Source organism: Heterocephalus glaber, unplaced genomic scaffold (genome assembly GCF_053883595.1).
Source record: "Heterocephalus glaber isolate CG9 unplaced genomic scaffold, H.glaber_assembly_v1.0 deba00001444, whole genome shotgun sequence".
Taxonomy (NCBI): Eukaryota; Metazoa; Chordata; class Mammalia; order Rodentia; family Bathyergidae; genus Heterocephalus; species Heterocephalus glaber.
This window is the reverse complement of record NW_028258297.1, coordinates 5,993,228-5,998,571: the sequence shown is the minus strand read 5'-3', so window position 1 is coordinate 5,998,571 and position 5,344 is coordinate 5,993,228. Positions and strand designations below refer to the sequence as shown.

At 41.3% G+C, this 5,344-nt stretch overlaps 1 non-coding gene across 1 annotated transcript; it reads left to right on the top strand.

The window, feature by feature from the left end:
• Positions 1–4,710: 4,710 nt before the first annotated feature.
• LOC147827449 (U6 spliceosomal RNA) lies at positions 4,711–4,817 on the top strand. The gene has a single exon (XR_015452373.1). It is a non-coding gene; the product is annotated as a U6 spliceosomal RNA (small nuclear RNA).
• Positions 4,818–5,344: the final 527 nt, after the last annotated feature.

Sequence of the window (5,344 nt, the reverse complement as noted above, 5' to 3'; positions counted from 1 at the left end):
GAGCCCTCAAAGAAAATAACTGCCTACTTAGATCATTCTATCCAGCAAAGTTATCCCTCAAAATCAAAAGAGAAATAAAGACATTCCAAGATAAGCAGAAACCAGAAGAATTCATGACCATCAAATCAGCATTACAGGAGATATTGAAAAGGAATCCTGTGTACAATAAAGGAAGAGCAGACAAGCAAATGTGAATTAGGAAACAATGAAACATTAGAAAACCAACAGAATGATAGGAATTAGTATAGAATTTTTTTTCTCAGTACTGGGAATCGAACTCAGGACCTTGCACTTCCCAGGCAAGTCTGTTGAATGCCACTGAACTACATCCCTGGCTCAGTACAGACTTTTATATGATAATGCTGAATGTAAATGGCCCTAATTCTCCAGTTAAAACTCACAGACCTGCAGATTGGATTAAAAAACAAGACCCTGCCAGATGTGGTGGCACATGCCTATAATCCCAGCACTCAGGAGGCTGAGGCAGGAGGATTGTTGAGAATTCAAGACCAGCTTGGCCAAGATAGTGAGCTCAAGGCCTCAAAAAAAGCAAACCAGGGCCGGGGATTTGGCTCAGTGGTTTCGTGGTCTGCTGCATAAGCACGAGGATCCAAGTTCAATCTCCAGTACCAAAAAAAAAGCAAACCAATAAATGTAATGCACCACATAAATAGAATCAAGGATAAAAATCACATGATCAGGCCAGGAATTTAGCTCAGTGGTGCCATCGCCTGCCTAGCAAGCACAAGGTCCTGAGTTTGATCCCCAGTACCAAAAAAAAAAAAAAATCACATGATCATCTCAGTTGATGCAGAAAAAGCTTTAGACAAAATTCAACATCCCTTCATGATAAAAGGCCTAGAGAAACTAGGTATAGAAGGAACATATTTCAACATAATAAAGGTTACAGATGACAAACCCATAGTCAATATCATACTAAATGGGAAAAAACTGAAAGTATTTCCTTTGAAATCAGGAAAGAGACCAGAATGTCCACTTTGCATGTGATACAGTACTTGAAATTTTAGCGAGACCAATTAGGCAATATCTTTATCTGCAGATGATATGACGCCATCCTTAGAAAACCCTAAAAGATTCCACCAAAAGACTTTCAGACCTGATAAATCAAGCAATGTAGCAGGAGAGGAAAATCCACATTAAAAATTAATAGCTTTGCTACTCACCAATAATGAACTACCTGAGAAGGAAATCAGAAAAGTGATTCCAGTATCTTCCAAAAAGTAAATAAAATACCTAACCAAGGAGGTGAAAGACCTCTACAAGGAAAATTACAGAACACCAGAGATAGAAATTGAAAAAGACCCGAGAGGATGAGGAAGGCATGCAAGAAGGAAGAAGGCTGGGGAGGGGGACTGCGGAGAGTTTGAGGCCAGCCTGGGCTACACAGCAAGACCCTGTCTCAAAAAAACAAAAAATAAAAATTTTAAAAAAGAGAAACTTGTGAGTTAGGGATACAAAAGCAAAGTGTCCAAAGCTGCTGTTAGTTATGGGAGAGGGCTTGACCCAGGACGGAGAGGCATCCTACAAGGCTACAGAACTGTTGGCAGAATTGAGAGTCTTAGAGATACTTGGATTTGATGAACATTTTGTGGGTCTAACAGAAATAGTTGAGAAGCATCTCCAGTGGCTGCAAAGTGATGAGCTTTCTCCGGTGACTGCCCCCCACCACATTTCTAATAACCTGTGAGGGCCGGGGATTTAACTCAGTGCACCGTGCCTGCCTCACAAGTGCAAGGTCCTGAATTCGATCCCCAGTACCAGAAAAAAGAAAAAAAAAAATCAACCTATAAACTGCACATGAGGCCACTAGTCAGGACCCACACTCAGCAGAGATGCGGAAGCCCTGCAGCCTCCACCGGGTCTCCCCAGCTGAGCTGGAGCCTGCTTCTGTTTTTGTTTTTGTTTTTGTTTTGGTACCGGGGAACAAACTCTGGTCCTTGCGCTTGCGCAGCAGCGCAGCAGCCAGTGAAACCGCTGAGCTAAATCCCCAGCCCTGGAGCTGCTTCTGATAAACCAGTAACAAAACTAGTTTCTGGGGTCTTAAACCAAATCAGCAGTCTTATTACCTGGAAGTTGTCAAGATCTCATTCTTGGTTTGAACCATGTAAAGGAAAAGCCTAACACTGGCTATCAAACTACCAGACATCTTGAAGCACTGGGAATCCACAGTGTGCGTGATCTTTGAGCATTTTCACCCAAAATATTAGAAAAGGAAGTAGGAATTTCAGTTGCTCAGCATGTCCAGAGGCTCGGTTTTGGAGAGGACAACTTTTCTGTGACACCTCCAGGACCACTTCAGTCCTTTAGTGAAGAAGATTCATTAAAAAAAATGTTTGGGCCAGGGATTTAGCTCAGTGGTTCCAGTGCCTGCCTTGCAATCCCAGGGATCCGAGTTTGATCCCTGGTGCCAAAAAACAATTAATAATAATAATAATAATAATGTTCATTGAGTTTGATGTAGTAGTGCATGCCTATAATCCCAGCACTCAGGAGGCTAGGGCAGGAAGATTGCCAGGAGTTCAAGGCCAGCCTGGACTACATAGCAAGGCCCTGTCTCAAGAAACCAAAAAAAAAAAAAAAAAAAAAAAAAAAGGAGGAAGAAGAAATCCTTTCTGAACAATCTAGAGAAAAATTTCAAGGGAATAAACATTTGAGTTGTCCACTATGTGCCTCCAGAAGAATACTGTCTTTCCTTCCTACAAAACAAATGCAAGACGTTCCCTTAATCCGAGAGAGAATTCATCCAACTGCAAGCTGGTATCCTCCGCTGCTCCTCCTCGTACACCAGGAAACTCAGACTTAACTAGCAGGGTTCTTATCTGTGTAGCCCGAAGGATTATCCCTATTCCACAGATAGTGGATCAAAATGAGGCAAGGACCTAAAGAATCTCAAGGATTCTGCTTTTCTAAAACAAACCCTGGTCTATCTGTCTGCCATTCATTTCTCAATTTGCAGAGTGAGCAACTCTTCTCCAAAAACCACACCACAGAAAGCCAGACACACAAAAAAAGAGCAGCAGCCTCCCATCAAGGAGGACTCACGGAAATAGAGAGCAAGATTCTGCTGAGGAGAAGATGACTTTTCCACCTGACACCGACCCTCCAGTTTTCTACCAGCTACAGATGAGGTCCAAGACCTGCTGGCTGAATGGAAGGGAGCCGGATCAGATTTCCATGCTGTACATAAATGAGCACAGCCAGAAAAAGGTCTGAAAAGCCAGGAAAGTGCGTATCATTGGTCTCAGATCAGCAATTTCTTAAGCTCTCTAAGTTAAACGCTAATCATCAAGAATACAGAAATCCAATGTAAAATGTTTCAGATAACACAAGAATGGTTACAGGAAGTAAATTCCAGCACAAAGCATAAAAATATAACAGAAGCAATAATGTAAAAATATTATTGTCTTCTTTTTTTGGTACCAGGAATTGCACTCAGGACCTTGAGCTTGCCAGGAGGCACCACTGAGCTACATCCGGGGCCTTGTCTTCTTATTACAGCTTTTTTTTTTTTGGGGTGCAATTTCACTATGTAGCTCAGGCTGGTCTGGAACTCAATATCCTCCTGCCTCAGCTTCCTGAATGGTGGAATTACAGCTGTGTGCCACCACAGCTGGCTTACAGCTATTTTATACCACTTTTCAGTAAAAGGAATATTATGGTAAAAAAAAAAAAAAAAAGAAATAAAAGAAAAAGACGCTAGAAGATGGAAAGCTCGCTCAATTTCATGGACTGGCAGAATTAATATTGTTAAACTGACCATGTCATCAAAAGCAATCTACAGATTCAGTGCAGTTCCCATCAAGATTTCAAAGACAGGAACGAGGATTTAGCTCAGTGGTTTTGCCGCCTGCTGCGCAGGCGCAAGGACCCGAGTTGGATCCCCGGTACCAAAAAAAAAAAAAAAAAAAAAAGACCCAGAATAGCCAAAGTAATCCCAAGCAAAAAGAGTAATGCTGCCTGCCGAGGACTTAGCTCAGTGGTGCCATCGCCTGCCTCACAAGCACAAGGTTCCGAGTTCCATCCCCAGTACAAAAAAAAAAAAAAGTAATGCTGGGCCGGGTGTGGTGGTGCACACCTGTACTCCTAGAACTCTGGAGGCTGAGGCAGGAGGATCACCACAGGTTCCAGGCCAGTTTGGGCTATATAATGAGCTCAAAGCCAGCCTGAACTACATAGGGAGAACCTGTCTCAAAACAAAGACAAAAACAAACAAAGGAGTAATGCTGAAGGCATCACAATACCCCATTTCAAAATAAACTACAAAGCCAACTGGGTTAAACCAAAAAAATCAAACATCCCAATCAATAAATGGGCAGATGAATTGAGCAGATAGGTACTTTTTAAAAAGAAGAAATACAAATGGACAAGATGTATATGAAAAAATGTTCAACATCATTATCCATTAGGGAAATGCAAATGTAAACTACATCAAAGCCAGGCATGGTAGCTGTGATCCCAGCACTCTGGGAGGCTGAAGCAGGAGGATTACAAATTTGAGCCCAGTCTGGGCAATTTAGCAATTCAGCAAGACCCTGTCTCAAAATTAAAAAATATATATGCTGAATGCAGCTCAGTGCGAAGATCTCGGGTTCAATTCCAGTGCCATAAAAACAAACAAAAACCCAAGTTCGATCCCCGGCACCAAAAACAAACAAACAAACAAACAAACAAATAAAAACTCTACACTGAATGCTGGCTTCGGCAGCACATATACTAAAATCGGAACAATACAGAGAAGATTAGCATGGCCCCTGTGCAAGGATGACATGCAAATCCATGAAGCGTTCCATATTTTCAATAGCTAAATCATGGAAACAGCCCAAATACCCACCAACTGGTGAATGGATAAAGAAGATGTGGGTTTTTTTATAAAATGGAGTACTACTCAGCCATAAAGAAAGACAAACTAGAGACATTTATAGCTAAATGGATGCACCCTGAGGCCATACTCTTAAGTGAAATAAGTAGGACACACATGTGTAAAAACCATATTGTCTCTCTGGTGTGAGAAACTGAAAGTGTAAATGAGGACTAAAATGTATAATAGGTATCGTGAAAAAGGAAGGAAATGTTCAAAGAGGAAGTGGAACAAGGGAGGGAGGGTGGAGGAAAGGAAAGAGGAGAAGAAAAAAAGAATAAAAAGGGAGAAAAAAGAAAACAAAGCTTATGTAATATGGAGGAGTGGGGGGTTAAAGAGAGGGAAGGGGAATGGGAAAAAATAACAGCCAAGATATATCATGTACAGGTACAAATTCCCAATGATGACTGTGATCATAATGGATACCTAAAGTGTAGCAACAAACTTAAATAAATTTTTTAAAAA